The following is a 22,596-nucleotide window of genomic DNA, read 5'->3' on the forward strand; positions in this document are numbered from 1 at the left end:
GTTTCTCTGCTATTCATAAGGTTTTCAGTGACTAAATATTAGGAAGTAGTTTGTCACTACTTGTTCCTAGTCTGTCTTCCTCTGGAAGCTCATCTGAAACCTGTCCACCATGGGTGACCCTGCTGGTATTTAAAATACTGGTGCATAGCTTCCAGAATCACAGCAACTCACAAGCCACCGCAGTATGACAAACTGACAGACAAGTGGTAGAACAGGTTACAATATAGGGTCAGAAAAATGCTTAGGTCACAGCTGTTCTAGTCAACTGCTAATAAGTGCCCACAGGACACACCACTCCACCATAAGCCTCAGCCTAAAGGCACTCAGCCATAGTTCTGTGGGTCAGCAAACCTAACTCCTCCACTTCAGTGCCTGGGGCACCCCACTCTACAAGCAAGCCTGCTGCCCAAAGTCACTCAGCTTTCCTCACTCTGTGGGCTGGGAGGCCCACTGCTCTGTCTGGTGCCCTGACTCTTGGTTCTACTGCTGCTCTGTTATCCTCCATTGTTTTCTGTCCCTGGGTTGAGGAGGTTCCATGCACAGGAATTTTGGTGTCTAAAGGATGCACTCCCCTCCTGGCTCTTGTCCTTTGATGGTAGTGAGAAACAGGTAGTGAGAACTTCCTGTTTCTGAGATGGCTCATTTTATCCCCTGCTAGAGTTTCAAATTTTTACAATGGCAATGAACTCTGCTAACATCCACAGCAGAATCATGGCATCCTATCAGTACCTTCTCCCACCTACTCTTACTCAGACACAGCAGCAAAAGAGTAGTTTGGTGGCAAATAAAAAGACACTCTAACAGGTGGAAGGAGAGACTGTAGAGGGATGAAAGGCATTTTTACCTGCTTTGTGAACAAGGAATGCTTCGCTTCTATTCCGTACTGGGTCCTACACTTTATGTATCTGACCCTTCTTCCAGAAATAGCCCATGATGAAAGTGCCCTTAAACTCAAATCCGAGCTTTCCCTGAGGCTTCCTCTGTGGGAAGAGAGGGGTTTCTTCTGGGGCCACCTAAACTACAATGGTAGAAGATGCCAACAGAGAGCTGAGTTGAGGATCACCACTCCCTTTATCTGTCACTCTCTTTGAGTTCACATTCTCCACTCTCTTCTCCATTTCCTCTGGCCACCCTTGGTCATCTTTTCATCTTTTGGAACCTTCAGGCCTGTTCTTCACTGCTCTCCAGCACTTGCTGTTCCCATGGCTTGGACTGCTCTGCCAGCCCTTTCCATGGTGGACTCCTTTGACATGTACCTCCAATGCTCCGGTGCAGAGGGGCCTCCTGTGCCTTGTGGAGCTTTCTTTGCAGCACACATCCCTGTCCAAGTCACTTTCTGTTGATCAGGCTACGTGTCTCTGGGTGGAGTCTTTTATGCTTAGTTCACTGATGTGTCCCCAGAACATGGTAGGATGATCCCAGGCCTGGGATTGCTTGTCTCAATCTAAGAGATAACTTAAAAGGTTCTGAAATCAAGACAAAGCTGGGCAGACTTCCACTAGGCTGGCCACAGCAGGGTGCTGTGTGGACCTGAGAGATGCTCCTCTCCTCCCCTAATCTACTCTTGGTGAGTGGCATGAACCGCAATGACCCAGAGGGAAACTATGGCTGCTTAAACTGCTAGGGAGGAGGTGAGATGTTGGATACACTCAATTATCACCCCAAATTCTATCATTGCTCATAATCTGCCTGAGATAAATCACAGGCAGGTAATTATTATGTCAGGCCAGGTAGTAGAGAGAAGTTTTAAAATAGCAATCAAAGAACTTCCTGGTTAATTCAAATCCATCCTTACTCCCTCCAGGGAACAAAAGTGCTTTGGCTGTAGAATTGACCAGGCGTAGAGAAATACTATTGCTCCATGCAAGATGGGGATTCCTGGACTTAATGTTTCTATCAGAATAGCACACCTGTCAGAAATCCTAAATCAATGATCACCCATCCGGAGTAAATCACATTATGGTGACTTCCTGTTTCCTACTGTCAGATGCCACCTCCCCCTCTGCTTTCCAGACCTTCCTTGTTTCCCAGGCCTCTCCTTCGCTGCCTCTACTCAGGGTCCAGGACCCTCCACTTAGTGTTGCCTTAAGCCTGTGCCCCCCAGGCTTCTTCCCACAACAGTATGCCCTCCCCGTCCAATGCTCCTCCACCCTGGCCAGGCCTGTGAGCCTCCTGCACCCTCCTGAGGCCTAGATCCTAGAGAAGGGTTTGTCTTGTCTATCTCAAGATATCCCACCTCCAGGCCCCACCCTCAAAGGACAATGCTGGATTTCTCTGTCCCTGTGCTGGTGTGGAGCTGTAGGATAAGCACTGGACTTCTAATCACAGGGTTAGCAATTCAAACCCACCACTCACTCCTTGGAAACCATATACATGGTCATTGTGAGTTAGAACTGACTCAACACACTTAATAACCACAGTGCTGGTCTGAACCCTGGGTTGGCCAGTTCCTAGACTTTCCTAGGGTTGGACTACCTCATTCTCATCCACTTAAGCAACACAGTGCCCTGGAATTGGCTCCTGTGTTGAGCAAGAGAAACTGCCTTGGCCTAACATAAGCCAAAGAGTAGGACTGGGTTTATGAGCAGGATGCTGGCATGGGAGGTTTACTGCGGTGGAAAACGGCACAACATTTAACCTAGTCAAGTCTAAACAGGCCCCTTATAGGGCAGGCTGGCCTCAGATGGAGCTGCATTCAGCCCCAATCTCTCAACTGAGGGCTCTGAGCAATGTGTAGTGAGGGAGAGTGGTCACACCTGCCCACGTGTGGATCCATTTGGATATACAAACTGCTCCTTCCCAGATGCTCGGCCAAAACCCTAGGTTAGCTCTAATGGGGTCTTGATTGGGTAGCCAGACTCACATGGCCATCCCAGCACCAATCACTGAGGCTGTGTTGTAATTGGCCTCAGCCACATGCTGCCCCCAAATGGGACACAGCTCTGCCCAAGCATGGCCCAGAGGTGAATCAGGAACCCAGGAAGAATGGGTGTGGGCACTCCCAAAGCAACAAGTAGTCTGATGCTGGAATGATGCTTGCTAGGGGAATAGGGACAAAGAGAGTGCCTGGCTCTGTTGGGGCTGGCTGCGAACTGGGCATTTGGCTCCACACACCTCTGGTTGGCAGAGAGGAAATCCATGTGGCCATGCCTGAGCCACAGGTGCTGCTGGCAGGGCCCATCCCAAGCATCTTGACCTTCCCAGAGAAGGGGGGTGGCTTTGAGGACAGGGACGTGCCAGTGGGCAGCTGGCAACAATAGAGCTGCTATGCTTGCTATAACCCAGGCCAGTAAACTTTTTTTTCAAGTTAAAAATTACCTCACTTTTCTTTTAATGTCACTACTATCTGACATAATTCCATGGTGATGGTTTATCTGAGTGGAAAATTGCCCCTGGAATGTATCCTCCCCTGGCCTGAGTACAGCTGAAGTCACAGCAGGGATGGGGTGGGGGAGTGTTCACGCTCTCCTTTCACTTGGGTCAACCAAAGGAAAAAGAAAGCAAGACAAAAACCCCACTGCCATCAAGTCGATTTCAACTCATAGTGACCCTTAACAGGGCTTCTGAGACTGTGTATTCTTACAGGGGCCGGCAGCCTTCTTTTTCTCCCGTGCAGCAGAGCGGCTGGTGGATCTGGATAGCTGACGTTGTGGTTAGCAGTCCAATGTCTAACCCACAGCACCACCAGGGCACCTTGCCCTTGTACCAGGAAAACCAAATTTCCTGACTTTACTTCAGATTTCTAGCTGGTCAAATGGTGGTGGTGGTGGTTATGTGACGTGGAGTCGGTTCTGACTCATAGCGACCCTGTACAGGGTTTCTGAGGCTGTAAATCTTTACAGAAGCAGAAAGCCTCATCTTTCTCCCATGGAGCAGGTGGTAGTTTCGAACTGCTGACCTTGAGACTAGCAGCCTGATTTGTAACCACTACGTTACCAGAGATAAAGAATGCCAATCAAATTCATAGAGACAAAAAATTGAGGAGTGGTTCTCAGAGAGAGAAGAGTATTTCAAGAGTACTGAGCTTCAGTCTGAAGTGATGAAAAATTTGTGAAAATAGTGGTGAGAGATGTATGTTGTTGTTAAGTGTCATCAAATCAGTTCCAACTCATAGCGGCCCTGTATAGGATTTCTAAGGCTATAAATCTTTATGCAATTAGAAAGCATCATCTATCTGGTAGATTTGAACTGCTGACCTTTCTGTTAGCAGCCCAACATGTATCCTACTACATGGCCAGAGTTTATAAATATGTATAAAAGAAAATGAGGTCGTCTGCTCCTAAAGATTTAAAGCCTTAGAAATCCTATACAGGGTCACTATGAGTTGGAACCAAGTTAATGGTGTGTTCTCTCTCTCTCTCTCTCTCTCTCTCTCTCTCTATATATATATATATATATATATATATATATATATATATATATATATATATATGTTGTTGTTGTTGTTGTTAAGTGCCATTGAGTTGGTTCCGACCCATAGCGACCCTGTACAGGGTTTCCGAGGGTGTAAATCCTTAGGGGAGTAGAAAGCCTCATCTTTCTCCCACGGAGCGGCTGGTAGTTTCGAACCGCTGACCTTAAGGTTCGCAGCCCAATTAGTAACCACTACGCTACCAGAGCTCCATATATATATATATAGCAACATTTTTTAAAACAAGTCTTTAACAAAGTTTCAAAAAATGCCATTAATTCTAAGGGCCAGAGAGCTGAAGAGCCACAGTGATACAGTGGTTAAGCCCTCAGCTGCTAACCAATAGGTCACGCTCTAAGCCCACAAGTGCTCAGCAGGAGAGAGTCTATAAAGATTGGTAGTGGTGGTAGTGGTGTGCCTTCCAGCCACTTCCAACTCATAGCCACCCTATATAGGGTTTCCTATATAGGAAATACCTTGGTAGAGAAGAGTGAGTGCCTCCTGTGCCGCCTCACTTTCTTGAAAGATTTCAATTTGTATTCCATTAATTCCTGGTGCCTTGTTCTTTGCCAATTCCTTCAATGCAACTTGGAATTCTTCCTTCAGTATCATTGGCTCTTGATCATACGCTACCTCTTGAAATGGTTGACCATCAATAGTCTCCTTTTGGTACAGTGACTCTATATATTTCTTCAATTTTCTTTTGATGCTTTCTGGAGCATTCAATAGTTTGCCCAGAGAATCCGTCAATAATGAAAGTCGAGACCTGATTTTTTTCTTCAGGTCTCCCAGTTTGAGAAATGCTGAGCATGCTCTTCCTTTTTGGTTTTCTGACTCCAGATTTTTGCACATTTCTTTGACTTTGTCCTCTCAAGCTGACCTTTGAAATTTTCTATTCAGCTCTTGTACCTCCTCATTTCTTCCATTTGCTTTAGCATCTCTACACTGGAGAGTAAGTTTCAGTGTCTCTTCTGACATCCATTTTGATCTTTCCTTCTTTCTTGTCTTCTTAATGACTTTTTGCTTTCTACCTGTATGATGTTCTTGATGTCATCTCACAACTCTTCTGGTCTTCAGTCTTTAGTGTTTAATGTATCAAATCTGTTCTGAAGATGATTTCTAAATTCAGGTGGGATATACTCAAGGTCAACCGAATGAAGCATGGCAACAGTAGTGAGGTTGACCCAGGATGGGGCAGTGTTTTGTTCTGCTGTGCATGGGGTCACTATGGGTCAGTACCGACTTGATGGCACCTAACAACAACAACAACACTCAAGGTAATATTTTGACTCTTGTGGACTTGTTTTCATTTTCTTCAGCTTCAATCTGAATTTGCATATGAGCAATTGATGTACTGTTCCACAATCTGTCCCTGGCCTTCTTTTGGCTTGATGATATGGAGCTTTTCTACCTTTTCTTTGCGCAGAGGTAGTCAATCTGATTGCTATGTATTCCATCTGGTGAGGTCCATGTGTATAGTCGTCTCTTATGCTGTCTAAAGAAGGTATTTGAAATGAACAAATCATTGATTTTGCAGAATTCTATCATGTGACCTCCAGCATCATTTCTATCACCAAGGCCATATTTTCCAACTACTGATCTTTCCTCTTTGCTCCCAACCTTTGCATTCCAATCACCAGTAATGATCAATTCGTCTTGATTGCATGTTTGATCAATTTCAGATTGAAGAGGTTGGTAGAATTCTTCTATTTCATCCTCACTGGCTTTAGAGGTTGGTGAATAAATTTGAATAATAGTGGTACTAACTGGATTTCCCTGTAAGTACATGGATAGTGTCCTGTTACAGATAGCATTGTACCTCATGACTGATCTTGATATGTTCTTTTTGACGATGAATGCAACACCATTCCTCTTCAATTTGTCATTCCCGGCAGATGATGAGCTCAGCAAACACACACTGAACAAAGATTAGACAGCACCTTTGGAAGATGAGACCAGGGTTTCACCCCTCAGACACTGAGCTTCATGGACACATCCCACAGGTCAGCTCAAATCAGGAAATGGGTTCATTCCTGTGGTCAAAACGGCAGGAACTAAGGGCCACCGAAGAGGGGACATATGGAGAATCTAAGAACAAGGCCAGGCAACATCTCCCTTGGAGCCCCCAGCATGAGAAGCCACTCACATCAGGAAGGACCAGCTGCCTCCTCCATCAGCAGGGCCTGAAGTATAGCCTGGTCCTGGGGTCCCCTGAGAAGAAACAGCATCCTGGAGAATACTGTGCATTTGAAATTGTGGGTGTGCTGAAAAGACAGGTGCAGTCAATGCTGTTGGGGAACACAGAAACAGGAGGCCTGGCAGATGGGCTAGGGTCTCAGGGGCTCTTAGGGGTCCACTCTGGTGCCTCTGTGAGGAGCTAGAGGTGACCTACTCCCCATGAGTTTTAAACAATGGTATCTAGCCAGTGACAATATGACTAGGGGGCGGGGAAGAAAAACAACACACAGGAGAAAGGAACAGACAATATTGTCATTCTTTGCAGATACAAGCAGTCCCTAGATTACAAATTAGGTCCATTCCTAAGTGAGTCTTTAAGAATTTGTAGGTCAGTCAGAACAGGTGTATACGGTTCTTATTTAGCCTTTAGTGCAAGAAGAAGGTGTCCAGGTGGCACCGTGGTTAAGATGCTTGGCTGTTAACCAAAATGTTGGTGGTTTGAATCAGCAGCTGCTCCATGGTAGAAAGATGTGGCAGTCTGCTTCTATAAGGACAGCCATGGACACGCCATGGGGCCCTTCTACTCTGTCCTCTAGGCTCACTATGAGCCAGGAATGGCCTGAGAGCAGAGGGCTTGGGAGTTAGTGCAAGGAAAAGAGCAAAGATTTTCAATGATTTAAAAGCTGCTTGTGCTGCAAGGGGAAGTGACTGTGATGAAGAATTTGTAGCGAGTCCCTGGTGTGGTACTGTAGGGTTAGCACTGGACTGCTAACCTCAAGGCACTTAACAACAATGAGGACTTGGTTCAGTTGTTTCAAAGTGAGGGCACATTTATTTAAAGTAGGGCATCAAAGACGGTGGTGTCCAGCTCAAAGATGGTGTCCGACCAAACCTCTCTGAATGTGTGTGGCTTTCCACAATCCTGCCAGTAATCCAGTATAATGCATCAAGCTCCTGAAAGGGAGTTCTATGTCTCTTCTGAGTCACCCATCCCAGGGCTTTGACCCATAATTTTTCACGTTCCAGTTACCATGACAAATCACCCAAACTGTAAACATTCCCATCTGTTCCCGTTCTGCTTAGCCAGTCATAACAAAACCAGTTCAAAGGTCTGTGCTAAAGCACAAGTGAACCCTGGCATGGCGCTGTAGGATAAGAACTGGACTGGTAACCGCAACCAGCCACTCTTGGAAACACAATACAGGGTCACTATGGGATGAAACATACTCGACAGCATACAACAACAACAACACAAACAAAGGGCAAGTAGGAGTTGTCCTTATAAACTTAACACGAACGTGCAAAACTGATACAAAGAAAAAAAAAAATGTCAAGAAAGAAAAAAAAAAAAATGTATGTCCTTTTCTAGTAATTGGTCTTTCCTGATGACATGTAGGAAGGCAGCAAGTTAAAATCCCATCATTCTCAAGTTTCAGGAACATTGTGGTTGTGTTATTTCTAAGACTGATTTGTTTATTCTTTGGGCAGTCCACCGTATATGCAGAAAGCAGACATCTTGTTTGGTAAAGTAAAGGACCAATGAAAATGAGGGAAGACCTTAAGGAATGGGACTGACACAATAGTTATATGAAAACCAACCCAAAATACCAGTAGCCTTGAATTTGGTGCAGGGCTGGGAAACATTTACTTTTGTTATGCATAAGGTCATGAGTCTGAGCTGACAGCCACTTCTTGTTGTTAGATGACATCCAGTCGGTGTGACTCATAGCGGCCTTATGCACAACAGAGTGAAACACTGCTTGGTCCAGCGTCAACATCACAATCATTGCTAGGCTTGCGCCCATTGCTGCTGCCACTGTGCCAATCCATCTTGCCCATTATCCTTTAAACAGGATACCTTTCTCTGGAGACTGATTCTACCTGATAATATGTCCAAAATATGAGAGACCAAGGCTGGGCATCCTGACTCCTAAGAAACATTAGAGCTGCACTTCTTCCAACACAGATTTGTTTGTTCTTCTGGCAGCCCATGGTACTTTTAATATTCTCCTCCAACACCATAACTCAAATGCATCAATTCTTCTAAGGTCTTCTTTATTCACTGTCCAGCTTCTGTATGCAGATGAGGTTATTGAAAATACCATGGCTTGGATCAGGTGCACCTTAGTCCTCAAACTGACATCTTTGCTCTTGAATGACAGCAACTAGGAACAACAAATTAGAGGGGGAAAAATGTTCCTTTCTTCGATGGAAAAGCTTGATATTGTAAAGATTCCAGTGTTTTTCAAAGACATCAATTTTTATTGGAATTAAAATCCCAAAACCATTTTCATTGGAGATGCTGAAGTTCGTCAAAAGGAGGCAAGGTGACCAGACTGAGGGCATTGCCATCCCTGTATGTGCCTGCTGCCATTCATTAGCTGTGGAGCCTGGACTGTCTTTTTAAAGACCTGCTCCTCCTCAGCCCAGCCCAGTCTGGAGGAGGGGTATCCTGCTCTCCTGCGGTCATGGGTTCGGGAAGTATGTGAACAACAACGTCACACTTTTTTTCTGTGATGCACAGGTGAGTTACTGCCTTCAGCAATGTGTCCTGAAACTGCCACGGAAAGTTGAGAGCTCCTGCAGGTGTAGGAGCCTCAGGTCCCAGCTTCCTGCTGGACTGGACACCACCAGAAAGCAGAGCATGGTGGTGGACCCGGCCAAGGGGACCTCAGCTGAGCCCAGCTCACAAGCAGGGTCTGTGAGGATGACTGTTTGGTGACTGTTTGGTGCCCTGACCCTTTGGGCTCTCAGGGATCTCAACACTGGGAAGATGCCAGGGCAGAAGAAGAGAGGAGTGCAGGGCAGGAAGAACTGCTTCTACCTCCATCCTGACAGGCCTCAATGGCATTTCCACCCACTCCTGTGGCTTCCTGTTCTGGGAAGCAGTCTCACTTCCCCTCTGGCCTGTCATTGGTTAGCTGGGGGACCCTGGACCATCTTTTCTCCTCGATGCCTCAGTTTCTCCATTTGTGATATGGATCGTTGACTAGATCTCAGAGCTTGGGTTGTTCCAGCAGGAACTGACTCTCTTATGAACAGTAACCCGTGTGTCCACCTGCCTGGGAGGACTGGGTGGGCCAGACCAGAGTTGAAAGGCCAGGAGAGGCTGGAAAGAGAGGGGTGGGCCCTGAATGGGATCTTTCCAGGCCCCAGAGGGAGAGATAGATATAACAGGCTACTAGAGCTTCAGAGAGGTAAGCTAGGTGTAGGCCCACAAGGGGGTCAGGGTCCCTGACTTTCTGGGTGGACCTAGGGACCCCCCTAAAAAGTTGGGGCCTCAGTGTCCTATAGGGTCACTGTAAGTCTGGATGGACTCTCTGGAAATGGGTTGGCTTTTTTTGTTTGTTTTTAATTTGTTTGATTTTATACCAGTGATCCAGAAAGCTTCCTTTCCTTCTCTCCCCTGCCTGCTGCCCCCATGCTGCTATTGGGACATTTTATTGCAAGCTTCATGGCAGGGCCAGAAGGGAGCTCAGGATTTTCCGCTTCAGAGCTGAGGTTACTCTTAGATTCATGGGAGCCGTAAACCCGCGCCCTATTTCTGCTCTAATTGAGGCTATTTGTATTGTGACTAAAATAATCAGAGACAATTTTATTGGTATATTTTAAAAAATAATTACGTCCCATATATTTAAGTTATGTAACTGCATTAGCAATCTTGGTCAGGCTCCCCAGGGCCCCAGCTCAAAGGGTCTATGCTGGAGGGCCTCCCTCATGCATCCAACCTCCCCACCCCCCACAATGACAGCCTCCAATCTTGTGCACAGCCAAGACATACACACAGAGGTGACACTGACAGAACTGGGTCTCCAAGGCCTGGGGTACCTCAAAGAACTTCCAGTGGCATACATGTCAGCTCACTGCCCCAGATCACTATAGGGAAGCAGAAGAGGAGGACTCTGGAGGCTGCCCAGATTCCAGCTCAAAACTGACTTCCTTAGTAGACTTCTGCCAGGCATTGAGCCATCATCATCCTGGTCACCCCATTCTCTGGAGTAGAGACCTACCTCCTACTCTCTGTTCTCTTGCATCCAAAGCAACTGACAGTCACACAAGCTCTGGGGTGGGCCTTCCAGAATATCACAATTCCCAGCCAGAGTGATTGGTTTGTGGATAAGCATGTGAGCCCAATGTGTCATGGATTGAATTGTGTTCCCCAAAATATGTGTCAGCTTGGCTGGCCCATGATTCTCAGTGGATTGGCAGTTATGTGATGATTCTCCATGATGTGATCTGAGGTGATAACCCAATAAGAAGATTAGGGGTGGGATGCAATACTCTTGATCCTGTCACTTGATCTGGTGCAAGGGAAGTTTCCCTGGGGGGTGGTCTGTAACACTTTTTATTTACAAGAGAAAAAAGGTAAAAGAAGTGAGTAGAGATCAAAGGAACCTACAACTACCAAGAAAGAAGAGCTGGGAGTGGTCCTTTGGTTCTAAGTTTCCTGTACTGTGAAGCTCTTAGATCCAGGGGAAGGTTGATACCAAGATACATGGAGATGTCCAAGGAATGTCGGGTTTACAGATCCTGAAAGGAGACAAGAGTCTTTCCCCAGAGCCAACAGAGCCAGAAAGGCTTCCTAGAGCCAGCCCTCAGAATTTGGACTAGCCTCTTAAACTATGAGAATAAATTAGTATTGTTTTAAACCATCCACTTGCATTTTTGTTATAGCTGCATGAGATAACTTAGACAACATGGAACTTACTCTTTCCACTGGGTTGGCTTTGGGTTGGATGAGGATCTGGAACTCCTGGCTGCCATCTTTCCCCCTGGTGGAGCTGTAGAATGGTGTCAGTATGAAAGAGAGAGGGGTTGAGAGTTGGCGGGAAAAGAGACAGTTTGGGTGATATGGTTCAAGCACCTAGACCTGGGGCTTGGGCTACTTCTAGATGTTTTGGATTCATTAGCCACTACCCACTGCCATGGAATCAGTTCTGACTCATAGAAACCCTATGGGCTGAGTAGAACTGGATCCAGAGAGTTTCCAAGACTATAAATCTGCCGAAGAGCTGGTGGTGGGCTTGAACTGCTGACCTTGCAGTTGCAGTCCAATGCTTAGCCCACTAGACCACCAATATTCCAGTGAGCCAATATGTCCCAATTGATACAACTCTGTGAGCCTTGTTTTCCTACCTTGTGGTTTTGTTACGAGGCATCATTGAGGTCATCTGTGTACAGCACCAAGCATGGTGCCTGGCACGGAGTAAGTGCTCAAGATATGGTGATCATGACTGCTGCTAGCAGTGGTGGATATTTGTGGACCGAAGAGACAGGGAGAGGGAAGGAGGGATCATTGTAGTCCAGGCAGGACCTTGGTCTTGCTGGGAGGCCCTGTTCCTGTAAGCTCATGCCTTCTCCATTAGGATCCCTCCTAAGGGCATACTTGGTTGTGCTGAACCTGGGACACTTACTATGTCCATGTCAGTTCCATATTGACCCTTTCTACAGATAACAGGCTGAAAGGAAGGGGCTAGAGCTATGGGGATCTGCCAGGATGGGGAATAGGGGTGGCCAGCAGCCACATCTCCACCATATCTGGATCCAAGTATTTGCCCAAGAGGCATAGGTGGTTGCTACAGAACACCACAGACCTCCTTCTGGTTCTCTAGTCCATCAGGAGGCCAGAGTCTGGATGGAAGGGTCCTCAAAGGGGACTATCTTGAAGGTGGGCAGTACTGGACATTAGGCAGGGAGCTGGGCCACAGGAATTCAGAGTTCTAACACCCTGCCTTCAGACCCTGCTGTGGGCTCCTCAGAGGTCTCAGGGAGATGTTGTCTCTGTTCCCTGCTGGTAGGAAGGTAGCACAGGAAAACTGAAAATGCTCTGACGAGAGCGGGAGGGAAAGAGACACCCCAAGATGCCCAGAAAAGGGGTATGCAGACTAGGGACTGAGGAGGTATGTATGAGTGGTATTCAGGTGGAGATTGCTGTGGGCTTGGCTACTCCCTCACTCTCCATCTGGGTCTCATGAGGCAGGAATGGCCACCCTAAAGAGGGCCCTATCAGGACTGCCCAGGACTTTTGTGCCATGAGTCCTGAAGAGCATCGTCTCCCCTCCTCAGGAGGAGGAAACTGAGGCCCAGTGAGACAGAGATGGCTGCTTGAGGTTATGCTGAGTGGTAGGAGTTTAGAACTCAGTCCAGTGTTGGGCTTTCACCACTGCCCAGCGCCACAAGTCACTGCCCTCTCCAACCAAATGGGGACATTGGCCCAGAAGGTCAAGTACCCCTTCTGGTTGGCTGTCTAGAGATTTGGGGCCACTCTCTTTGTGTCTCTGATATGCCAGCAACAGCTCTGACAAGCCCAGAGTCCCTTTCCTTCCTCTATTCCCACACTTTAGTGTTCCACCCTCTTTTAAATTAGCCCTTTCAATGACAAAAGTAATACCTGGTTGCTTGTTAAAATATTTCAAATAGGGTAGACAGATACAAAGTGCAAAATCAAAGTGCTCCTTCCCACCCCTCCAATCCCTGCCTCACAAGTCCCACATGGCCTCCCGAAAATGTCTACACATACACAAGTGACTATCCCCATCCCCTAGTTCTCTGCCACCTCCCTTCCATCATCTGCTGCTTTTTCTGCAGAATCCAGGAGGGAAGTCTGGAGCAGGCAAGCCGGGGACAGTCCTGCACCTAGGTTCAGCGATCCCACACCCTCTTCCTGCACCAGCCTCCTTCTTGTGCCAGCCCCCACCCATGCCAGCCCCTGATTCCATCCTGTCAGCCTGGGATGCTGCAGAATGACAGCTGTTCTGTGTTTAATTACTGATGGGCTGCGGCTCTGCCAACCCATGAATAAAATTACAGTAGTTCTGCAATGCAAATACGCGGGTCTCTGGCTGAGGATCTGGGAGGTGCTTCTTTTGATTGGCTGGCTTGTTAAATGCAAAAAAAAAAAAAAAAAAAGTTTTATTCCATAAAGAACATTACATTAGACATGGTGAAATTTGCACACCTAAAGATTTATATAGCACCACAAACAGGTAGCAGGGAGAAAGGTATTTATTACTCCAAATACACGCCTGCCATCTGATTGCTTTGTTTTAGAGGAAAGCATTCTAGCGGGTAATCCCTTTAATGAAAAAAATGTGGAAAATTCATGAAGCAAAAGACCTGAAGTGTCTTTAAAGGTAAGAACCTCAGCTAAGGTTGGGATGAGGTAACCTTATTTTGGAGAGAAGACAGGTCGGACATTCTGATCACTGGGACCCATGGGATAAGATGAAGAAATTGTGAATATTCAGGATTGGCAGAGGTTCCCCTGAGCAGTTGCCTACTGGGCACCGGTTCAGTTTGTGGAGATGGAGACATGCCCATTGGCACCGCCACCCTGGCAAGACTTTTGTCGTGGTGTCATTGAGTATTTCCCTTCCAAATGATGAATCGTGCTCCGTGTGACTGAAAGTCTCATCTAAGTTGCAGCAAGATGATACTACCAAGTTTGGATTCAATTATCTGAAATCCTTACAGATTTGAATACAGAGCATCTGATTCAATTTCCTTTAGAAAAGGGAGCGTCTCCAGAAAGGCAGGCATTTCCTGATGAACAGGGCTGGGAAATGGCGTTTTCCTCAATGAGATTTTCCTGCAGACCCTTTACTCTGGGGACATAGCTGAACCCAGGAACTAGAACTGAGAGGAAGGGGTCTCCGGCTGGCCTAGGTCCTCATTCCCAAACAAAAGAGAACAGACCTTAACATAGCATCATTGACAGTCCACTTGTTCATGCATTCTGCCAACGTATGTTTATTGAGGGCTTACTATGAGCCAGTCTCCTGCCACATTCAAATAAGGAGAAACCTTCCAAATATGGCTTACCAGGCAAGGCAGAGATTGTGTTGTTGTTGTGTGCCTTTGAGTCAGCTCTGACCCACAGTGACCCTGTGTAGGTTTCTAAGGAGCAGCTGGCAAGCTTGAACCGCTGACCTTGTGGCCCAAACCAACTTTGTAGTCCAGTGCATTAACCTACAGCGCCACACCTAAATGACAGTAGCAGAGGTATGTTCCCAGCTCTGCCTGAGGAGTCAGGTCACAGTAGAGGCCATCTAACTAATCTTGAAGCATCTGAAAGGATGCATATGAATTTGGGGTGGACACATGCATTGGCAGGGTAGCGGGTGCCTGTCAGCAGGCACCTGTGACTTCTGGTCAGTGAAGGGAGAGAAGCTGAATGCCTGAAGTACAGCATGGTATCTATGATGGGGGGTGATTTGGAGAGACAGGAAGTCTCAGGCTATGATACCTGGATAGAATGCTCCCACAGGAAAACCGATACCAAACCCACTGCCATTGACTCAGTTCTGATTCACAGCAACACTGTAGGACAGACAGAATAGAACTGCTTCTTAGGGTTTCCGAGACTGCAGATCTTTATGGGAGCAGATAGCCTCATCTTTCTCCCATAGAGCAGCTGTTGGCTTTGAACCATCCTCCTTTCAGTGAGTACTTCACCATCAGTGAGGAGGTGGGGCCAATGCTTTTCGCTTCCCTTCTCTTGGAGGTCAGCCAAGCCGGAGGTTCTTGTGCTCATTCAGCAGCGGACCCCTCCTGGAACAAAGGTGCAGAATTTGCAAACCAAACAGGCAGGATTTGCAAACCAGCTGCAGGGTTCTTTTGTTGTTGTTGTTTAGTACCGTTGAGTCGGTTCTGACCCATAATGACCCTGTATAGAGTTTCTATGATCTTTCTTTGAAGATGTATCTTCTGTTACTCTAGCTGTTCCAGGCTGGTCTGCTTGTCCTTGCTAGTGGGAATGTTCAACCTCAGAAGGTTCTGGATGGGACTCAGGATTCCACCTAAGGTCCTATACACTGCAAAGGCTCTGCAAGAGGCTTATTTCACTGGGCAACTTCTAGAACCCCTTTTAGATATTCCAATCAGTTATAGGCTGAAGACGGGCTTACAAGTTTTCTGTAATCATGTTTCCTGACATTCCTTTTGATCCCATTCAAGTGTCTATTTTACAATAATAGGCAAGGGAAACCAATATTCATAAGACAGTCAAGCATCTTAGTATTACTTCCCCTCTTCAGACTATGCCTCAATCCCTGTATCACAGAGCCCTGTTGTTCCAAGGTTGAGCATCCATCACTATTTACCTCTGTCCCATTTAGCCCATGCAAATCTGTCTCAGTGTTTCCCTATCTACCTTGTTCTTCCACACCTCACCGTTCTTGTGTATTGCCCTCCCCAATACCCAAACTATGATGCATCTGCCCCTACCTTGTGCTCTACCATCGCCTCACTCCACCTTCCCCCTACTCCCCCCCACTCCAACCCCACTGGTAACTAACAAAACACTGAAGGTTTTAAAAAATAAAGTCTGACACCCAGGAATCTGCACAGTGTGACACCACCTCTGGAGATTTGTTAATGAATCCTGTACAGCTACACACACGATTATGCCTGTAGGCAGCTCAGGTTTCTGAGGTCTCCTTAGTGAGGAAGGAAAATGGAAAATGAAATAACAGCAGCTGCCCTCAGGGACAGCCAGGGCCAGGCACAGCTGCAGGGCAAGAGGACATTTGATGGTAAGCCAGACCAGCATAGAGAGGAGGGGCAATAGCCTGGCCGGGGTCAGCTTTGGGGCCTCGAAGACAAAAACGATGTTCAAACCCCTGTGCCTCTAGGTAGCTGTACACGGTGTACCTCTGTGTGTGCACATACATGTAGGTGTGCAGACCTGCCTATCTGTGTAGGTGTGTGCATGCACATAATGTTACAGCAGCTCCAGATCTGTCGTTGAAGAAACTGAGACCACTTGGAGAGGTGAAACAGAGTTTCCAATTTTATTAAGCTGGCTGGCTCAGAGGAGCTAACTTCTCCAGATTCTGAGCCCCGAGTGCAGGGCAGTGAAGGCTTATATGGAGTCAGAATTGGGGAGGGGCTAGGTTGCGGATCTGTTTGAAGACAGGAGGGAAACCAGAAGATTGGTCCCAGTCAATAACCTGATTAGCATTCTAGCTTCTCTCCCTGGAGGAGAAGGCAGTGAATGTTTTTACGTTTTCCTAAACAATATGTTGTTGTTGTTGTTGTTAACTACCATGGAGTTGGTTCCGACTCATAGTGACCCTGCACAGGGTTTCAGAGGCTGTAAATCTTTACTGGCAGAAAGCCTCATCTTTCTCCCGCGGAATGGCTGGGAGTTTCGAACTGCCGACTTTGAGGTTAGCAGCCCGATTCATAACCACTATGCTACCAGAACTCCTTTGTTCAATATGAGTGGGCTTCAAAAAGTTCTTGAAGAAATGGGATCGACAGATAATGGATTATTTCCACAAACTTTTTGCATCCCCCTCATATCTGTGTAGTGTAGTGGTTACGAAATTGTGCTGTGAACCGCAAGGTCAGCAGTTCGAAACTACCAGCTGTTCTGCAGGAGAAAGATGAGGCTTTCTGCTCCAGTAAAGATTTACAGCCTCGGAAACCCTGTACAGGGTCACTGTGAGTCAGAACCGACTCCACAGCAGGCATATAACAACAACAACAACGTATCTGTGTGGCATCCCAGTATGGTGCTATAGGATAAGTACTGGGCCACAAGGTTGGTTTGAATTGCAAGGGTGAGTGGTTCAAACTCACTAGCTGCTCCTCGGAAACCCTATACAGGGTGGCCATGAGTCAGAACCAACTTGACGGCATTTGACAACAACGACATATTTGTGTGTGTGCACAAGATATGCTAGTATTTGTCTCTGTGTGCACATGACCTGTGTTTCCTGTTCCCAAAACAGAAAGAGTGAGGATGAGAAGGGGCAAGGGTGGACATCTTGCGGCCTGCCCTCCCTCACACCGGCCTCTGAACTGTCCGTCCCAGTGCTGTATAGAGGACAGGTTGTGTAGGCACAGGACACAGCCCAGGGTCCTCTGTGCCTGCCACAGGGGGATGGGGAGATCCCTAGCCTGCACTGGAGATCTGTTCCCTTCTCAGTGGCGTGCTGCTTTGTGTGTTGAGCTGATGGTGGGACCTGCAGCTACACGGTTGTTATTGGGTGTGATGAATCATTCCTGGGTAACCGCAAGAATCAGTTTCACTCCCTGCTTCCTCTTTCCTCCTCAAGGCTGAAGACAGTGGAGGGGGCTGGGAACTTCAGTTAGGGAGGAGGTGAGTGAAGTGGGGGTGGTCAAGCACCTGGTGATGAAGTGAAAAGAGTCTGATAGTTCAGTATGGAGTGTGGTAGTGCAGAGACCTGAGCGGACCAAGGCGTGTTGGGAGGGAGTATGCGGAGATGCACAAAGACAGGAAGTCCAGCAGCTGGGTTGCAGAGAGAGCAGGAGAGAACATGGTGGGTGTGCAGGACCAATGGTGTGCCCATAGGCGGTGGTCCCCTTTACCCAGGAGCAGTGTTGTGAGCCCATTCCACAGGCTAGGAAACAAGTTCAGAGAGGTTGTGTGGCTGCCTGTAACCACACAGCTGGCTTGGTCACAGCTAAGTTGTTGTTAAATGCTGTTGATTTGGTTCTGACCCATAGTGACCCTCTATAGGGCTTCCAAGGAGAGACTGGTGGGTCTGAAACGCCAACCTTGCGGTTTGTGGCTCAAAGTGACCCTGCAGTCCAGCGCATTATCCTGCAATGTTGCACCAGGACGCCTCATGTTGCCTTAGCTTCAAGGACCACCCTCTTCCCTGCAGCCTTCTTCTCTTGCCCCTCCAGCCAGAAAGTCACAGAGATGGAGGGACTGTCCCTGATTCAGACTCTGCGAGGCCCCATATGGAAAATGCACAAGGTTCTCTGCATATATTTCGTCACAGAGCCAGGTCACAGATCCTGGTTTACAGGGTTGTTTCTGTTTGCAAATGTGGTTCTGAGTGAGAAGAAAAGTTCCTCAAGTAGCAGCCCCACACCTTGGTAGCTGGATTCTGAGACTGTAGGATATGCACTGGACTGCTAACTGCAGAGATGGCATTTCAAATCCACCAGCTACAATACAGGGTCACTATGAGTCAGAACCAGCTGGACAGAACTTAACAACAAAAACAACACTGGCTCTGGGAGAAAGAAAAATCAGACTCTGGGAGTGGGAAAGAACCCCAAGTGGAGTGCAATGTGATTGTAAAAGGTTAAACTTTTATATTATAAACTAGTTCCTCTGAAGAGGCTACTCCGGATGTAAACCGTATTGACTGATCAGAATTGGGGGCAAGCTTAGCTTCATAGGCTAAAACTCAATAGCTCTTCGGTCTCCTTTTTTTCTCCTGGGAAATGGCTGCTTATCTTCCCATGTGCTTTAGTAAAAAGCTCTTATGGCCTTGGATTTGAAGCAAGAGGATAATCCCGACCTGAGGCCTCTTGGATTTGAGACTTCTTGTATGTATCACTGTAAATACAGAATATGATTTAACTATTGAGTAGCAATTTAACTAAGGAGGTGCCTTTGCAACAAGAATAACGGTTATCATTATCATAATAATAGGTGGTGGCTGTGTGTTCTGACTAATAGCGACCCTGTACAGGGTTTCTGAGACTGTAAATCTTTACGAGAGCAGAAAGCCTCATCTTTCTCCCGCGGAACAGCTGGTAGTTGCAAATTGCTGACCTTGAGATTAGCAGCCCAATTTGTAACCAGTACACTATCCTAATAATAAACAATTCCTAAACATCATTTCATCCCTGGAGAAGGACTTCATGCTTGATGAAGTGGAGAGTCAGGGGAAAAGACTAAGACCCCCGATGAGATGAATTGGCACAGTGGCTACAACAATGGGCTGAAACATAACAATTGTGGGAACTGTGCAGGACAGGGCAGTGTTTTGTTCTGTGGTGCATAGGGTCGCTATGAATTGGAACAGACTCGACAACTCTTAACAACAGCAGCACCAGCAAACATCATTTATCGATTTCTTCCATGTGTCAGACACTATTCTAAGGGCTTCACACATATTGATTGTCTTAATTAATTTAAGCCACAGAACCTCTGGGGTAGATAGTTATTTTCCTGATTTTAGGATAAAGAAATGGAGCTCTCTTTCTTTCCAAATTCCCCCAGGTACATGTCACCAACCTTATCACAAGAACATTGTCTCTTATTAAAATTTTAGGGACCCTGGTGGCATGGTGGTTAAAGTGCTTGGCTGCTGACAAAAAAGTGAACCATTCGAACCCACCAGTGCCTCTAAGAGAGAAAGATGTGGCTGTTTGCTTCCACAGAGAAGACAGCCTAGGCAACAGATAGGTAAATGCTGTTGTTGCTATGTGCTGTTGCGTCGGTTCCCACTCATAGCGAGCCTGTATAGGATTTCCGAGGAGCAGCTGGTGGATTTGAACTGCTGACCTTGTGGTTCGCAGTCTGTGCTGATCCTAAAGCTCCACATCAGGATAGGTATATGTTGTTGTTGTTAAGTGCCTTTGAATCGGTTCCAACTCATAGTGACCCTGTATAGGGCTTCCGAGAAGCGGCTGGTGAGCTTGAACCACTGACCTTGCAATGGGGGACAAAAACACTAGTGAGGTATGACCCCGTAAATGGCCAACCATTTGAGAACTACAGAAGAGCATTTTAAGAACAAAACTCAGAGGGTGGGGAAAGAAGGAGGCATGGAAACAAGTAGTACAGGCAGGAAGTGAGCTAAGTGATGGCCCGTTGAGGGGATTAAGATCATTGAGAAGAAACAAAGTGTATGAATTGTTGAATGGAAATCTGATGATCTGCTCTATAAACCTTCATTCAATTCACAATAAAACGTTAAAAAACAAAACAAAACAGTAAGAATTGTCCCTAAAGAAAAGAACACACACATTTAAACCACATTCAAAAATAAAACAGAACCTGTAGGTTCTCTGCATCTCAGGCAAAGTTAATAAAAGCATCAGGAGATAGTTGGAATTTTCTGATCTCTTTGGATAGACAAAGACTGCCCTCAGCTTCTCTTTTTCTGACCTCTCGGTGATGCTGTCCATCATCAGTTCATCCCAGGTGAGGTATATTTGCACCTTTACTTGTCCTTCACCAGGTGGTGGTCTAGTTCTCAGAACCAGAGGTTAGCAGTGCCCACAAGCTGAGCTGCAATTACCCAGGCTTTCAGCGAAGGATGGGATTTGGACAGGCAGGGGGAGACTCCTGTGCTTCTGCAAATTCAGGTCCATTCAGGACAAATCCAGAACTGCACAAGACACACAACTGTGAGCCACGTTTTACAAGAAACTGGTGGGCCTTCCCACTTGAACAACTGGGCCCACTGGGAGCTCACCGAGGCTAACCCAGATGCAGTTGCCAACTCCTTGGATCACCCATCTACCTGTCTGTCACCCAGGAAGGAGAAAGCCTTACCAGCCACTTCTGCATGGCTGTGCCTGGAAGGATGAGAAATATAATTAAAATCTCAGATAGCTCCTCCCGGGGGTCATTCCAGCTGCAGGGCCTAAATATCATCGGGGGTCTGACTGTGCTGCATTTATTATTTTCACCATGGAGACGTCCAAGAAAACTGACCTTTTCAGCTTCAATAAAAACGGATTTTCCTGTAGGTCCTTTGACAACAGCTGTGATCATGAGCTGGGCTGAAACCCAATATTAAACAACAAACAACAGAAAAAGGCGATGCCTTTCATCCGCCTGGAGAGGTTTATTGATACCTCTGACGTTGAGCCCTTCTTGGAGAGCAGACTCACCCACTCCTCTTAGACCCAAGTAGCTCAGGAACCCTCTTAGCATCAGACACAAAAATGATGCTGTTGAGTAATTCTCACTCACGGTGACCCCAAACGTATCCAAGTAGAACTAAACTGTACTCCATAGAGTTTACAGTGGCTGAATTTTTCAGAAGTAGATTGCCTCACCTTTTTTCCAAAGTGTCTCTGAGTAGGTTTGAACTTCCAACCTTTTGGTTAGCAACTGAGCACGTTAACTGTACCATCCAAGGATTTCAACTAATAAGCAGAGAAACAAAATGATTGTCAAATGGTATCAATGTTCCTTTGCACTGAAACAAGATGTTGGCTGGACTTCAGACATTTTCTCCTTCCCCTGCTAACCCTGCCAACCACCACGAAAGGGAGGCTACTTAAAGAGACATGAACCAATGGCAGCCGAGAAGGACAACAGTGGTGAGGTGTTTTAATGAAGCTTGACCCGGAGAGAGGAGGAGAAGGAGGAATACAACCAAAAGAGCAGAGAAAGTGACATCGAGAAGTCATGGAGGTGGACACTTGATGTGAGATCCTTGATCACAGGACCCCCAGACTCAGCAGTGGAGGGGCCTGGTTCTGGAAGACACGGCAGGGTGGGGCAGTGGTTGTTAAGGGCCTTTGAGAAGGTTCTGATTCAAAGGGATCCTAGGCATAACAGAACCAAACACTACCCAGTCTCGTGCCATCCTCAAAATTGTTGTGAGCCCAATGCTGCTACCACTGTGCCAGGCTTGTTGGAGTTCTTCTCTTTCACTGACCCTCTGCTTTACCAAGCATGATGTTCTTCTCCAGGGACTCCTCCTTTTTTTTTTTTTTTTAACAGTTATATTGTGAATTATGTGATAGTTTACATGGGAGAACATTAGCTTTACATTCATCCTATCGTATATCTTTCATTGCCATGGTTACAATCCCCTCCATGCATCATCAGCCAACCAAAGGATATATCCTACAAGCCTGCCCCTTGGTCGTCAGCACACAGCCCCTCTCCCTCTCTGGGTCTAGAATCCCCAGCTGCTCCATCTCTCCACGTCATCATCTCTGCCTCCATCTCTGGCATTACTGTTTCTCTGGGTAGATTCCCACACTCCATTCTTCTCCCTTAATGCTCCCAGGGGCCTCTGCTCCTGGACTGCAAAGTCAACCACTGCCCTCTTTTTGCTATAAAATGTCTATGCTTATATTTCCAACCCTCAGAGTCAGGGACTGGTCCTTTTTGATGACACACCCCAAAGTACATACAAAGGAAATGGTTAAGAAGTTGTAAGCTGAGCCATTGAAGCACATTCTTTCCTCTGCCTATGTAATCAAGTGGTAAGAGGCTGGTGGTTCATTTTCTAGAGAAATTAGATCAAGAAATTAGAGAACTTTGGACC

Source organism: Chrysochloris asiatica, unplaced genomic scaffold (assembly GCF_000296735.1).
Source record: "Chrysochloris asiatica unplaced genomic scaffold, ChrAsi1.0 scaffold00104, whole genome shotgun sequence".
Taxonomy (NCBI): Eukaryota; Metazoa; Chordata; class Mammalia; order Afrosoricida; family Chrysochloridae; genus Chrysochloris; species Chrysochloris asiatica.